Source organism: Macaca mulatta, chromosome 20 (genome assembly GCF_049350105.2).
Source record: "Macaca mulatta isolate MMU2019108-1 chromosome 20, T2T-MMU8v2.0, whole genome shotgun sequence".
Taxonomy (NCBI): Eukaryota; Metazoa; Chordata; class Mammalia; order Primates; family Cercopithecidae; genus Macaca; species Macaca mulatta.
The window spans coordinates 31,769,649-31,787,056 of NC_133425.1; positions in this window are offsets into that span (position 1 = coordinate 31,769,649).

Consider the following 17,408-nt stretch of genomic DNA (forward strand, 5'->3'; position numbering starts at 1 on the left):
GATTTGTCATAGATATGTCTATTCATCTCACATAGATAAAACTTTCTTTCTATTATGCAGTTTTGAAACTACATCATGGTCGGATTCGCGAAGGGCATTGGGGAGCACCTTCAGGCCTGTGGGGAAATAGGAGATATCTTCAGATAAAAACCTGAGAGAAGCTTTCTGAGAAACTGCTGTGTGATATGTGCATTTCACTCAGGGAGTTACTCTTCTTTTATCAAAAGACAGTGTTTGAACATTGTTCTTGTGAAACTGGAAAAGTGATATTTTGCAGTGCCTTGAAGACTATGCCAAAAATTGAAAGATCCTGAAATAAAACCCAGAAATAAGTGTTCCAAGAAACTGCTCTCTGACGTGTGCATTCATTTCAGAATGTTAAAGCTTACACTACGTTACCCATTTTGTAAACTCTGTCTTTGGGGAATCTGTGAAAGGATATTAAGTGGCCCCTGGAGGTTTGTTTGGAGAAAGGAAAGGTCTTCCAATGGAAACTGGACAGAAGCTTTCAGAGAAACTGCTTTGTGATGTGTGTATTCATCTCATAGAGTTACATCATTCTTTGGATTGAGCAGTTTGAAATCACTGTTTCGGTGGAACCTGAGAAAGGACATTTGGGAACGCTACTAAGAATGTGCTGAAAAAGAAATACCCTACAATAAAAACCAGAAGGATACTTTCTGTGAAACTCCTCTGGGTCATGTGAATTCCACTCACACAGTTAAGCTTCTGTTTTCAATGAGCAGTATTCTAATAATGTTTTACGTTAGTCAGCTAAAGGATACTCAGGAGGGCTTTGAGGCTTACAGTGAAAGCGGAAATATCTTCAGATAGATACTGGAGAGGAGTTTTCCGAGGAGCTGCTTTGTGACATGTGCATTCCACTCACAGAGTTATACTTTTCTTCTCATAGTGGAATGGGGAATCCCATTTGGAGAAAAAGCTACCAGGGGACATTCGGGAGTCTATGGATGGCTATGATGAAAAAGGAAATGTCCTCAGACAAAAAATTGGACAGAAGCTTTCTATGAAATTGCTTTGTGATAGATACATCTACTCATCTCACACAGATAAAACTTTCTTTCTATTACGCAGTTATGAAACTGCATCATGGACGGATTCGTGAAGGGACATTTGGGCACACAATCCATCCTTTGAGGATTTAGGAAATGTCTCCAGATAAAAACGGGAGAGAAATTTTCTGAGAAACTGCTTTGTGATGTGTACATTTCTCTCGAAATTTATACCTTTTTCTCATAAGGCAGTGTTTGAACAATGTTTCTTTAAAACTGAAGAAAGTGATATATTTCAGCCCATTGAAGACTACGGCGAAATGTGAAATATACGGAAATAAAACCCTGAAACAAGCACTCCAAGAAACTGCTCTCTGAGGAGTGTATTCATTTTAGAGAGTTAAAGGTTACACTATGTTGCTCAGTTTGGAAACTCTGTCTTTGAAAAATCTAGGAAGGGATATTAAGTGGCGAGCAGAGGCTTGTGGTGAGAAAGGAAATGTCTTCCGATGAAAACTGGAGAGAAGTTTTCAGAGCAACTGGTTTGTGATGTGTGTGTTCATCTCCTAGAGTTAAATCATTCTTTGGATTGAGCAGTTTGAAATCACTGTTTCTGTGGAACCTAATTGAAGACATTTGGAAACTCTCTTAAGAATATGCTGAAAAAGGAATACCCTCCTATAAAAACCAGAAGAAAACTTTCTGTGAAAGTGCTCTAGGTTACGTGAATTCCACTCACACAGTTAATCTTCTGTTTTCATTGAGCAGTATTCTAACACTGTTTTAGGTTTGTCAGCTAAGGGATACTCAGGAGCACTTTGAGTCTTGTGATAAAAATGGAAATATCTTCAGAGAGATACTGGAGAGATTTCAGAGGTGCTGCTTTGCATCGTGTGCATTTCACTCACAGAGTTATATTTTTCTTTTCATAGAGGGTTGGGGAATCCCATTTGGAGAAAAATCTTCCAGGGGATTTTCATGAGCATATGGATGGCTACTGTGACAAAGGATGTATCCTCAGAGAAAAACTGGAAAGAAGATTTCTGTGAAACTGTATTGGGGTAGATATGTCTATTCATCTCACATAGATAAAACTTTCTTCTATTACACAGTTTTTTAACTGCGTCATGGATGGTTCGTGAGGGGAATTTCTGGAGCACATTCAGGCCTGTGGAGAAATAGGAGATATCGTCACATAAAAACTGGAGAGAAGCTTTCTGAGAAACTCCTTTGTGATGTGTGAATTACATTCAGGGATTTATACCTCTTTTCTCATAAGGCAGTGTTTGAACACTGGTTCTGTATAACTGAAAAAGTGATATTTTGCCACCCTTTGAAGATTATGGCGAAAAGTGAAGTATTCTGAAATAAAATCCAGACAGAAGCGTTCCAAGAAGCTGCTCTCTGACCTGTGCATTCATTTCAGTGAGTTAAAGCTTACACTGTGATGCCAATTTGGAAACTCTGTCTTTGAGGAATCTGTGAAGGGATATTAAGTGGCACGTGGAGACTTGTGGTGAGAAAGGATACGTTTTCCAATGAAAGCTGGAGAGAAGCTTTTGGAGAAACTGCTTTGTGATGTGTGTTTTCATCACACAGAGTTAAACCGTTCTTGGGATTGAGGAGTTTTAAGTCACTGTTTCTGTGGAACCTGAGAAAGGACATTTGGGAACGCTCTTAAGAATATGCTGAAAAAGAAAAACCCTCAGATAAAAACCAGAAGGAAACTTTCTGTGAAACTGCTCTACGTCATGTGAAGTCCCCTCACAAAGTTAAGCATCTGGTTTCATTGAGCAGTATTCTAACACTGTTTTAGGTGAGTCAGCTAAGGGATTCTCGGAAACGCTTTGAGGCTTACGGTGAAAGGGAAAATATCTTCAGATAGATAATAAAGAGAAGATTTCTGAGGAGCTGCTTTGTGATGGGCGCGTTCCACTCACAGAGTTTTGCTTTTCTTCTCATAGAGGATTGGGGAATCCCGTTTGGAGAAAAAGAAACCAGGAGACAATTGGGAGTACATGGAAGGCTATGGTGAAAAAGGAAATATACTCAGACAAAAAGTGGAAAGACTCTTTATGTGAAACTGATTTTTGATAAATATATCTATTCATCTCACATAGATAAGACTGTCTTTCTATTACGCCATTTTGAAACTGCGTCATGGACAGATTAGGGAAGGAACATTCATTAGCAGGTTCAGGTGTATGGTGAAAAGGTAGATATCTTCAGATAAAAACTGGAGAGAAGATTTCTGAGAAACTGATTTGTGATGTGTGCATTCCACTCAGGGTGTTATTCCTCTTTTCTCATAAAACAGTGTTTGAACTCTGTTTCTGTAAAACTGAAAAAGTGATACTTTGCAGCAAATTGAAGACTATGACCAAAAGAGAAATATCATGTAAGAAAACCCAGAAAGAAGCATTCCAAGAATCTGCTCTCTGTCATGTGCATTCACTGGAGATAGTCAAAGCTTACATTGCATTGCCCAGTTTGGAAACTTTGTCTTTGAGGAATCTGTGAAGGTCTATTAAGTGACACCCGCACGCTTGTGGTGAGAAAGGAAATGTCTTCCGATGAAAAGTGGAGGGAAAATTTCGGAGCAACTACATTGTGATGCCTGTATTCATCTCTTAGAGTTAAATCATTCTTTGGATTGAGCAGCTTGAAATCACTGTTTCTGTGGCACCTGAGAAAGGATATTTGGGAACGCTCTTAAGAATATGCTGAAAAAGAAATACCTTCCAATAAAAACCAGAAGGAAAGTTTCTGTGAAAGTGCTCTAGGTTACGTGAAGTCCAATCCCAGAGTTAACCTTCTGCTTTCATTGAGTAGTATTCGAACACTCTTTCAGGTTAGTCAGCTAAGGGATAATCGGGAGAGCTTTGAGGCTTACCTTGAAAATGGAAATATCACCAGATGGATAATGGAGAGATTTCTGAGGAACTGCTTTGTGACATGTGCATTCCACTCACAGAGTTATACTTTTCTTCTCATAGAGGAGTGGGAAACCCTTTTGGAGAAAAAGTTACCAGGGGACATTTGGGAGTACCTGGACGATATGAAGAAAAAGGAACTATCCTTGGACAAAAACTGGAAAGAAACTTCCTGAGAAACTGATTTGGAATAGATATGTCTATTTGTCGCAGAAAGATAAAACTTTCTTTCTATTACACAGTTTTGTAACTGTGTCTGGGACGGATTCGCGAAGGGACATTTGGGAGCATATTCAGTCCTGTGGGGAAATAGGAGATATGTTCAGATAAAAACTGGAGAGAAGCTTTCTGAGAAACTGCTTTGTAATGTGTGCATTCCACCCAGGGAGTTATAACTCTTATCTCATAAGACAGTGATGGAACACTGTTCCTCTAAAGCTGAAAAAGTGATTTTTGCAGTGCATTGAAGACTATGGTGAAAAGTGAAATATCCTGAAATGAAACCCAGAAAGAAGCATTCCAAGAAATTGCTCTCTGATGATTGCATTAATTTCAGAGACTTAAAGCTTACACTACGTTGCCCAATTTGGAAAATCTGTGTTTGAGGAATCTGTGAAGTTATATTAAGTGACCACCAGAGGCTTGTGGTGAGAAAGGAAATGTCTTCCGATGAAAACTGGATGAAAGCTTTCCACGCAACTGTTTGTGATGTGTGTATTCATCTCATAGAGTTAAATCATCCTTTGGATTGAGAAGTTTGAAATCACTGTTTTTGTGAATCCTGAGAAACGGCAATTGGGAACGTTCTTAAGAATATGCTGACAAAAAAGTACCCTCCGATAAAAACCAAAAGGAAACTTTCTGTGAAAGTTCTTAAGGTCACATGAAGTCCACTCCGGCAATTCAGCTTCTGTTTCACTGAGCAGTATTCTAACACTGTTTTTATTTAGTCTGTGAAGTGATATTCAGGAGCGCTTTGAGGCATACGGTGAAAACAGAAATATCTTCATATAGATACTGGAAAGAAGATTTCTGAGTAGCTGTTTTGTGACGTGTACTTCCCACTCTCAAAGTTATACCATTCTTCTCATAGAGGATTGAAGAATCCCCTCTGGAGAAAAAGCTACCAGGGGACATTCTGGATTATATGGATGGCTATGGTGAAAAAGGAAATATCCTCACACAAAACCTGGAAAGAAGCTTTCTGTGAAACTGCTTTGTGATAAATATGTCTATTCATCTCACATAGATAAAACTTTCTATTACACAGTTTTGAAACTGCGTAATTAACCAATTCATGAAGGGACATTTGGGAGCACATTCAGGCCTCGGGGGAATAGGAAATAACTTCAGATAAAAACTGAAGAGAAGTTTTCTGAGAAAAACTTTGTGATGTGTGCATTCCATTCAGGGAGTTATAACTCTTTTCTTGTAAGACAATGTTTGAACTCTGTTGCTGTAAAACTGAAAAAGTGATATTTTGCAGCGAATTGAAGACTATTGGGAAAAGTGAAATATCCTGAAATGAAACCCAGAATGAAGCATTCTAAGAAACTGCTCTTTGACGTGTGCGTTCATTTCAGAGAGTTAAAACTTACACTAGGTTGCCCATTTTGAAACTCTGACTTTCGGGAATCTGTGAAGGGATAATAAGTGGCACCTGGAGGCTTGTGGTGAGAAAGGAAACGTCTTCTGAAGAAAATTCGAGAGAAGCTTTCGGAGCAACTGATTTGTGAGGTGTGTATTCGTCTCATAGTGTTCAACCTTTGGATTGAGCAGTTTGAAATCACTGTTTCTGTGATACCTGAGAAAGGACATTTGGGAATGCTCTTAAGAACATGCTGTAAGAGAAATACCTTCCGAAAAAAAAAAAAAGGGGAAACTTTCTGTGAAACTGCTCTAGGTCATGTGAATTGCACTCACACAATTAAGCTTCTGTTTTCACTGAGCAGTATTCTTACACTGTTTTAGGTGAGGCAGATAAGGGATACTGGGGAGTGCTTTGAGGCTTACGACAAAAAAGGAAAAATCTTCAGATAGATACTGGAGAGAACATTTCTGAGGAGCTTCTTGGTGACGTGTGCATTCCACTCACAGAGTTTTACTTTTCTTCTCATAGAGGATTGGGGAATCCTGTTTGGAGAAAAAGCTAGCAGGGGACATTCAGGAGTACATGGACGGCTATGTTGAAAAAGGAAATATCCTCAGAGAAAAACTGTAAAGAAGCTTTCTGTGAAACTACTTTATGATAGATACGTCTATTCATCTACATAGATAAAACTTTCTATTACGTGGCTTGAAACTGAGTCATGGACGAATTGACAAAGGTACATTTGGGAGCACATTCAGGCCTGTGGGGAAATAGGAGATATCCTCAGATAAAAACTGCAGAGAAGCATTCTGAGAAACTGCTTTGTGATGTGTGCATTCCACTCAGGGAGTTATACCTCTTTTCTCATAAGGCAGTGCTTGAACACTGTTATATCTTGAAATAAAACCCAAAAAGAAGTGTTCCAAGAAACTGCTCTCTGTAGTGTGCATTCATTTCAGAGAGTTAGGTATGTCAATTCATCTCACATAGAAAAAACATTCTTTCTAATATGCAGTTTTGAAACTGCATCATGGATGGATTCCAGAGGGAACATTCAGGAGCACATTCAGGCCTGTTGGGAAATAGGGGATATCTTCAGATAAAAACTGGAGAGAATCTTTCTGGGAAACTGCTTTGTGATGAGAGCATTCCTCTCAGGGAGTTATACTTCTTTTCTCATAAAGCAGGGTTTGAACACTGTTCCTGTAAAACTGAAAAAGTTATATTTTGCAGCGCATCAAAGACTGTGGTGAAAAGTGAAATATCATGAAATAAAACACGTTAAGAAGTGTTCCTGATGTAAACGACGAGTTGATGGGTGCAGCACAGCAACATGGCACAAGTATACATATGTAACAAACCTGCACGTTATGCACATGTACCCTACAACTTAAAGTATAATAATAATAAATACATTAAAAAAAAAAAGAAATGTTCCAAGAAGTTGCTCTCTGACTTGTGCATTCATTTCAGAAAGTTAAAGCTTGCACTACGTTTCCACAGAGTTGGGAAACTCTGTCCTTGAGGAATCTGTGAAGGGCTATTATGTGACACCTGGAGGCTTGTGATGGGAAAGGAATCGTCTTCTGATGAAAATTGGAGAGAAGCTTTCAGAGCGACTGCTTTTTGATATATGTATTCATCTCATAGAGTTAAATCATTCTTTGGATTGAGCAGCTTGAAATCACTGTTTGTGTGGAACTTGAGAAAGGACATTTGGGAACGCTCTTAAGAATATGCAGAAAAGGAAATACCTTCCGATAAAAACCAGAAGGAATCTTTCTGTGAAACTACTCCAGGTCACGTGAAGTCCACTTGCACTATTAACTTTGTGTTTTCATTGAGCAGTATTCTAACACTGTTTTAGGTTAGTGAGCTAAGGGATACTCGGGAACGCTTTGAGGCTTACGAAGAAAATGGAAATATCTCCAGATAGATACTGGAAAAAAGATTTCTGAGGAGCTCCTTTGTGACGTGTGCATTCCACTCACAGAGTTATACTTTTCTTCTCATAGAGGATTGGGGAATTCCGTTAGGAGAAAAAGCTACCAGGAGACATTCAGAAGTATACTGACGGCTATGTTGAAAAGGAAATATTCTCATAGAAAAATGGGAAAGAAGCTTTCTGTGAAACTGCTTTATGATAGATATGTCTATTCATCTAACATAGATAAAACTTTCTTTCTATTACACAGTTTTGAAACTGCATCATGGACGGATTTGCGAAGGGACATTCGAGAGCATATTCAGGCCTGTGGGGAAATAGAAAATATCTTCAGATAAAAACTGGAGAGAAGCTTTCTGAGAAACTGCTTTGTGATATGCACATGCCACTCAGGGAGTTATATTTCTTTTCTCAAAAGGCAGTGTTTGAACACTGCTCCTGTAAAACTGGAAAAGTGATATTTTGCAGCGCATTGAACACTGTGGCGAAAAGTGAAATATCCTGTAATAAAACTCAGAAAGAAGTTTTCCAAGAAACTGCTTTCTGACGTGTGCATTCATTTCAGAGAGTTAAAATTTCCTCTATGTTGTCCAGTTTGGAAACTCTGTTTTTTTTTTTAGGTATCTGGGAAGGGATATTAAGTGGCGCCCATGGGCTTGTGATGAGAAAGGAAACGACTTCTGAAGAAAACTGGAGATAAGCTCTCGGAGCAACTACTTTTGATGTGTGTATTCATCTCATAGAGTTAAATCATTCTTTGGATTGAGCAGTTTGAAATCACTATTTCTGTGGAACCTGGCAGAGGACATTTGGGAACGCTCCTAAGATTATGGTGAAAAAGAAATACACTCAGATAAAATTCAGAAGGAAATTTTCTGTGAAACTGCTCTACGTCACTTGAAGTCCACTCGCACAGTTAAGCTTCTGTTTTCATTCAGCAGTATTCTAACACTGTTTTAGGTTGGTCAGCCAAGGGATAGTTGAAAGCGCTTTGAGGCATGTGGTGAAAGAGTAAATATCTTCAGAGAAATACTGGAGGGGAGATTGCCAAGGACCTGCTTTGTGACGTGTGCATCCTACTCACAGAGTTATACATTTCTTCTCATAGAGGATTGGGGAATCCCGTTAGGAGAAAAAGCCACCAGGGGACACTCGGGAGTATATGGAAGGCTATGGTGAAAAAGAAAATATCCTCAGACAAAAACCTGAAAGAAGCTTTTATGAAACAGATTTGTGAGAGATATGTCTATTCATCTCTCATAGATAAGAGTTTCTTTCTATTATGCAGTTTTGAAAGTGCATCATTGATAGATTCACGAAGGGACTTTTGGAACACATTCAGGAATATGGGGAAATAGGAAATATCTCCAGATAAAAAATGGAGAGAAGTTTTCTGAGAAACTGCTTTGTGATGTGTGCATTCCACTCAGGGAGTTATACCTCTTTTCTTCTAAGGCAGTGTTTGAACACTGTTCCTATAAAACTGGAAAAGTGATATTTTGCAGCACATTGAAAACAATGGTGAAAAGTGAAATATCCTAAAATAAAACCCAGAAAGAAGCATTCCAAGAAACTGCTGTCTGACGTGTGCATTGATTTCTGAGCGATAAAGCTTACAAAATGTTGCCCAGTTTGGAAACTCTGTCTTTGAGGAATCTGTGAAAGGATATTAAGTTGCGCTCAGAGGCTTGTGGTGAGAAAGGAAACGTCTTCCAATGAAAACTGGACAGAAGCTTTCGGACCAACTGCTTTGTGATGTGTGTATTCATCTCATAGAGTTAAATCATTCTTTGGATTGAGCAGTTTGAAATCAGTGTTTCTGTGGAACCTGAGAAAGGGCATTTGGCAACTCTCTTAAGAATGTGTTGAAAAAGAAATACCTTCCGATAAAAACCAGAAGGAATCTTTCTGTGAAACTCCTCTGGGTCACCTGAATTCCACTCGAACTGTCAAGCTTCTGGTTTCATTGAGCAGTATTCTAACTCTGTTTTAGGTGATTCAGCTCAGGGATACTTGGACAGGCTTTGAGGCTTACTATGAAAGCAGAAATATCTTCAGATAGATACTTGTGAAAAGATTTCCGAGGAACTGCTTTGTGACGTTTGCATTCCAGTCACTTAGTTACACTTTTCTTCTCATAGAGGATTGGGAAAACCCCATTAGAGAAAAGGCTACCAGGGGACATTCCGGAGTATATGGATGGCTAAGTTGAAAAAGGAAGTATCCTCAGACATAAACTGGAAAGAAGCTTTCTGTGAAGCCGTTTTGTGATAGGTATGTCTATTAATCTCATGTGGATAAAACATTCTTTCTATTACACAGTTTTGAAACTGCATCATGGACGGATTGGCGAAGGGACATTTGGTTGCACATTCAGGCCTGTGGGGAAATAGGAATCATCTCCACATAAAAACTGGAGAGAACCTTTCTCAGAACCTGGTTTGTGATGTGTGCATTCCACTTAGGTAGTTATACCTCTTTTATCATAAGGCAGTGTGTGAACACTGTTCCTGCAAAACTGAAGAAGTGATATTTTGCAGCACATTGAAGACTATGGGGAAAAGTGAAATATCCTGATATAAAACCCAGAAGGAATCGTTACTAGAAACTGCTCTCTGACGTGTGCATTCACTTCAGAGAGTTAAAGCTCACACTACGTTGCGCAGTTTGGAAACTCTGTCTTTGAGGAATCTATGAAGGGCTACTAAGTAACACACGGAGGCTTCTGGTGAGTAAGGAAATATCTTCCAATGAAAACCGGAGGGAAGCTTTTGGAGCAACAGTTTTGTGATGTGTGTATTCATCTCATAGAGTTAAATCATTCTTTGGATTGAGCAGTTTGAAATCACTGTTTCTCTGAAACCTGAGAAAGGACATTTGGGAACACTCTTAAGAATATACTGAAAAAGAAATACCCTCTGATAAAAATCAGAAGGAAACTTTCTGTGAAACTACTCTAGGTCACGTGAAGTCCACTTGCACAGTTAAGCTACTGTTTTGAAAGAGCAATATTCTAACACTCTTTTAGGTGTGTCAGCTAAGGGATACTTAAGAGCGCTTTGAGGCTTACGGTGAAAACGAAAATATCTTCAGATAGATACTGGAGAGAAGATTTCTGAGGAGTTGCTTTGTGATGTGTGAATTCCACTCACAGAGTTATACTTTTCGTCTCATAGAGGATTGGTGAATTCCATTTGGAGAAAATGCTACAAGAGGACCCTCGGAGTATATGGAAGGGTATGGTGAAAAAGGAAATATCCTCAAACAAATACTGGAAAGCGACTTTCTCTGAAACTGCTTTGGGATAAATATGTCCATTCATCTCACATACATAAAACTTTGTTTTTATTATGCAGTTTTGAAACTGCGTCATGGATGGATTCGCAAAGGGACTTTTGGGAACACATACAGGCCTGAGGGGTAAACAGGAGATATCCTCAGATAAAAAATGGAGAGAAGCTTTCTGAGAAACTGTTTTGTGATGTGTACATTCCACTCAGGGAGTTATTCCTCTTTTCTCATGAGGCAGTGTTTGAACACTGTTTCTGTAAAACTGAAAAAGTGATATTTTGCAGCACATTGAAAACTGTGGTGAAAAGTGAAATATCCTGAAATGAAACCAATTAAGAAACATTCCAGGAATCTGCTCTCTGGCATGTGCATTCATTTCAGAGAGGTAAAGTTTACACTATGTTGCCCAGTTGGGAACCTCTGTCTTTGAGGTATTTGTGAAGGGCTATCAAGTGACACCTGGAGGTTTCTGGTGAGAAAGGAAACGTCTTCCGAAGAAAACTGGAGAGGAAATTCGATGCAACTGCTTCGTAATGTGTGTATTCATCTCATAGAGTTAAATCATTCTTTGTATTGAGCAGTTTGAAATCACTGTTTCTGTGGAACTTGAGAAAGTACGTTTGGGAACGCTCTTAATAATATGCTGAAAAAGTAATACCCTCTGATAAAAACCAGAGGAATCTTCCTGTGAAACTGGTCTAGGTCATGTGACTTCCACTCACACAGTTAAGTTTCTGTTTCCATTGAGCAGTATCCCAGCACTGTTTTAGGTGAGTCAGCTAAGGGATACTCAGGAGCGCTTTGAGGCTTATGGTGAAAATGCAAATATCTTCAGATAGATTCTGGAGAGCAGATTTTCCAGGAGCTGCTTTGTGATGTGTGCATTCAACTCACAGAATTCTACTTTTCTTCCCATAGAGTTTTGGGGAATCCCGTTTGGAGAAAAAGCTACCACAGGATATTCGGGAGTATATGGATGGCTATGGTGAAAAAGGAAATATAGTCAGACCAAAACTGGAAAGAATCTTTCTGTGAAACTTCTTTGTGATAATATGTCTACACATCTCACATAGATAAAACTATTCTTATTACGCTGTTTTGAAACTGTGTCATGTGCGGATCCGCGAAGGGACATTCAGGAGCACATTGAGGCCTTAGGGGAAAATAGGATAAATCTTCAGATAAAAACTGGAGATAATCTTTCTGAGAAAGTGTTTTGTGATGTGTGTGTTCCACTGAGGGATTTATACCCCTTTTCTCATAAGGCAGTGTTTGAACAATGTTCTTGTAAAACTGAAAAAGTGATAATTTGCAGTGCACTGAAGTGTATCGCAAAAAATGAAATACCCAAAGTGACACCCAGAAAAATACATTCCAAGAAACTGCTCTCTGATTTGTGCATTCATTTCAGAGAGTGAAAGCTTACACAACGTAGTCTTTTTTGGAAACTCTGTGTTTGAGGAATCAGTGAAGGGGTATTATGTGGTGTCGGGAGGCATATGGTGAGAAAAAAACGTCTTCTGATGAAAACTGGAGAGAAGCTTTCATAGCAACTGCTTTGTGATATGGGTATTCATCTCATAGTGTTAAATCATTCTTTGGATTGAGCAATATGAAGTCACTGTTTCTGTGCAACCTGAGAAAGGGACATTTGGGCACGCTTTTAAGAATATTTTTAAAAAGAAATAATCTCTGATAAAAACCTGAAGGAAACTTTCTATGAAACTACTAGAGGTCACGTGAAGTTTACTCGCACAGTTAAGCTTCTGTTTTCATTGAGCAGTATTGTAACACTGTTTTAGGTTACTCAGCTAAGGGATACTCGGAAACGCTATGAGGCTTATGGTGAAAGCGGAAATATATTCAGATAGATACTGGAGAGAAGATTTCTGAGGAGTTGCTTTCTGAGGTGTGCATCCCACTCAGAGAGTTATACTTTTCTTCTCATAGAGGATTGGGGAATTCCGTTTGGAGAAGAAGCTACCATGGGACACTCATGACTATATGGATAGCTATGGCTAAAAAGTAAATATCCACAGACATAAACTGGAAAGAAGCTTTCTTTGAAACTGCTTTGTGATAGAGATGTCTATTCATCTCACATAAATAAAACTTTCTTTCTAATACCCAGGTTTGAAACTGCTTCATGATGGATTCATGAAAGGACTTTCGGGAGCACATTCAGGTCTGTGGGGAATTAGGAGATATCTTCAGATAAAAACTGGAGAGAAGCACTCTGAGAATCTGTTTTGTGATGTGTGCATTCCACTCAGGGAGCTTTACCTCTTTTCTCATAAGGCAGTGCTTGAACACTGTTCCTGTAAAACCGAAAAAGTGATATTTTTATAGTGCATTGAAGATTATGGCAAAAAGTGAAATATCCTGAAATAAAATCCAGAAAGAAGCATTCCAAGAAACTGCTTTCCAACGTGTGCATTCATTTCAGAGAGTTAAACCTTACACTGCGTTGTCCAGTATGGAAAATCAGTCCTTGAGGAATCTGTTAAGGGATATTAAGTGGAGCCTGGAGGTTTGTGGTAAGAAAGGAAACGTCCTCCGATGAAAACTGGAAAAAGCTTTTGGAGCAACTGTTTTCTGATCTGTTTATTCATCTCTTAGAGTTAAATCATTCTTTGGATTGAGCAGTTTGAAATCACTGTTTCTGTGGAAACTGAGAAAGCACATTTGGGAACGTTCTTAAGAATATGCTGAAAAAGAAATACCCTCCGTTAAAAACCAGAAGGAATCTTTCTGTGAAATTGCTCTAGGTCACGTAAAGGCCACTCGCACAGTTAAGCTTCAGTTTTCATTGAGCAGTACCCTAACACTCTTTTAGATTAGTCAGTTAAAGGATACTCAGGAGCACTTTGATTCTTACGGTGAAAATGGAAATATCATGAGATAGATACTGGACAGAAGATTTCCGAGGAGCTGCCTTGTCACTTGTGCATTCCACTCACAGAGTTATACCTTTCTTCTCATAGAGGATTAGGGAATCCCATCTGAAGAAAAACCTTCCAGGGAACATTCGGGATTATATGGACTGCTATGGTTAAAAAGGAAGTATCCTCAGACAAAAACTGGAAAGAAGCTTTCTGTGAAAATGATTTGTGATAGATGTGTCTATACATCTCACATAGATAAAACTTTCTTTCTACTACCCAGTTTTGAAACTGCTTCATGATGGACTCGCGAAGGGACTTTCAGGAGCACATTAAGGCCTGTGGGGAAATAGGAGATATCTTTAGATAAAAACTGGAGAGAAGCATTCTGGGAAACTGTTTTGTGATCTGTGAATTCCACTCAGGGAATTATACCACTTTTATCATAAGGCAGTGTTTGAACACTGTTCCTGTAAATCTGAAAAAGTGATACTTTGCAGCACATTGAAGACTACAGCAAAAAGTGAAATATCCTGAAATTAAACCCAGAAAGAAGCCTTCCAAGAAACTGATCTTTGAGATGTGCATTCATTTCAGAGTTAAAGCTTACACTACGTTGCCCAATTCGGAAATTCCATCTTTGAGGAATCTGTGAAGGGCTATTAAGTGACACCCAGAGGCTTGTGGTGAGAAAGAAAATGCCTTCTGAAGAAAATTAGAGAGAGGCTTTCGGAGGGACCACTTTGTGAAGTGTGTATTCATCTCATAGAGTTAAATCATTCTTTGGATTAAGTTGTTTGCAATCACTGTTACTGTGGAACCTGAGAAAGGACATTTGGGAACGGTCTTAAGAATATGCTGAAAAGGAAATATACTCTGATAAAAACCAGAAGGAATCTTTCTGTGAAACTGCTCTAGGTCACGTGAAGTTCAGTCGCACAGTTAAGCTTATATTTTCATTTAGCAGTATTCTAACACTGTTTTAGGTTGGTCAGCCAAGGGAGATTTGGGAAAGCTTTGAGGCTTACGGTGAAAGCAGAAATATCTTCAGATAGATACTGGAGAGGAGACTTCTGAGGAGCTGCTTTGTGACGTGTGCATTCCACTCACAGAGTTATGCTTTTCTTCTATAGAGGATTTGGGAATCCCGTTTGGAGAAAAAACTACCAGGGGACATTCAGGAGTATATGGATGGCTATGGTGAAAAAGGAAATATCCTCAGACAGAAACTGGAAAGAAGCTTTCTGTGAAACTGATTTGTGAAAGATATGTCTATTCATCTCACATAGATAAAACTTTCTTTCTATACAGAGTTTTGAAAGTGTCTCATGGACAGATTCGCAAAGGGACTTTTGGAGCAGATTCAGGAATGTGGATAAAAGGAAACTTCTTCAGATAAAAGGTGGAGAGAAGATTTCTGAGAAACTGCTTTGTGATGTCTGCATTCCACTCAGGGAGTTATACCTCTTTTCTCATAAGGCAGTGTGTGAACACTGTTCCTATAAAACTGAAAAAATGATATTTTGCAGTGTATTGAAGACTATGGCGAAAAGTGAAATATCCTAATATAAAACCCAGAAAGAAGTGATCCAAGAAACTGCTGTCTGACCTGGGCATTCATTTTGGAGCGTTAAAGCTTACACTACGTTGCCCAGTTTGTAAACTCTGTCTTTGAGGAGTCTGTGAAGGGATATTAAGCGGTGCCCAGAAGCTTCTGGTGCGAAAGGAAACGTCTTGCGTTGAAAGCTGGAGAGAAGCTTTTGGAGCAACTGCTTTGTGATGTGTGTATTCATCTCATAGAGTTAAATCATTCTTTGGATTGAGCAGTTTGAAATCACTGTTTCTGTAGAAACTGAGAAAGAGCATTTGGGAATGCTCTTAAGAATATGTTGAAAAGGAAATACCCTAAGATAAAAACCTGAAGGAAACTTTTTGTGAAACTGCACAGAGTCACGTCAAGTACACATGCACAGTTAAGCTTCTGTTTTCTAACACGTTTTTAGGTGAATCAGCTAATGGATACGCAGGAGGGCTTTGAGGCTTATGGTGAAAGCAAATATCTTCAGATAGATGCTGGAGAGAAGATTTCCGAGGAGTTGCTCTGTGACGTGTGCATTCCACTCACAGAATTATACCTTTCTTCTCATAGAGGATTGGGGAATCCCATTTGGAGAAAAAGCTACCAGGGGACATTCGCGAGTATATGGACGACTATGTTGAAAAAGGAAGTATCCTCACACAAAAATTGGAAAGAAGTTTTCTGTGAAACAGATTTGTGATAGATATATCTATTCATCTCACATAGATAAAACTTTCTTTCTATTACACAGTTTTTAAACTGTGTAATGGACAGATTCATGAAGGGACATTTGGGAGCACATGCAGGCCAGAGGGTAATAGGAGATATCTACAGATAAAAGCTGGAAAGGAGCTTTCTGAGAAACTGTTTTGTGATGTGAACATTCCAGTCAGGGCCTTATCCTTGTTTTCTCATAAGGCAGTGTTTGAACACTGTCCCTCTAAAACTGAAAAAGTGATATTTTGCAGTGCGTTGAAGACTATGGTGATAAGTGAAATATCCTGAAATAAAACTCAGAAAGAAGCATTCCAAGAAACTGTTCTCTGACACGTGCATTCATTTCAGAGAGTTAAAACTTACACTGCCTTGCTCAGTTTGGTAACAGTGTCTTTGAGAAATCTGTGAAGGGATATTAAGTGGTGCCCAGAGGCTTGTGGTGAGAAAGGAAACGTCTTCCGTTGAAAACTGGAGAGAAGCTTTTGGAGCAACTGCTTTGTGATGTGTGTATTCATCTCATAGAGTTAAATCATTCTTTGGATTGAGCACTATGAATTCACTATTTCTGTAGAACCTGAGAAAGGACATTTGGGAATGTTTTTAAGAATATGCGGAAAAAGAAATACCCTCTGATAAAAACCGGAAGGAAACTTTCTGTAAAACAGTTCTAGATAACGTGAAGTCCACTCACACAGTTAAGCTTCTGTTTTCATTGAGCAGTATTCTAACACTGGTTTTGTTTAGTATGGGAAGTGATAATCAGGAGAGCTTTGAGGCATACGGTGAAAAAGGAAGTATCTTCAGATATAAACTGGAGAGAAGATTTCTGAGGAGATGCTTTGTGACGAATGCTTTACACTCATAGAGTTATACTTTTCTTCTCATAGAGGATTGGGGAATCATGTTTGGAGAAAAAGCAACCAGGGGACATTCGGGAGTTTATTGATGGCTATATTGAAAAAGGAAATGTTCTCAAACAAAAACTAGAAAGAAGCTTTCTATGAAATTGCTTTGTGATACATAGGTCTATGCATCTCACTTAGAAAAAACTTTCTTTCTATTACACAGTTTTGAAACTGAGAAATGGATGGATTCACGAAGGGACATTCGTGAGCAAATTCAGGCCTGTGGGAAAATAGGAGATATCTTCAGATAAAAACTGTAGAGAAGCTTTCTGAGAAATTGCTTTGTGATGTGAACATTCCACTCAGGGACTTATACTTGTTTTCTCATAAGGTAGTGTTTGAACACTGTTCCTGTAAAACTGAAAAAGATAAACTTTGCAGCACATTGAAGACTAAGGCAGAAAGTGAAATATCCTGAAATAAAACCCAGACAGACACGTTCCAAGAAACTGCTCTCTGATGTGTGCATTCATTTCAGAGAGTTAAATCTTACACTGCACTGACCAATTTGGAAACTCTGTCTTTGAGGCATCTGTGAAGGGGTATTAAGTG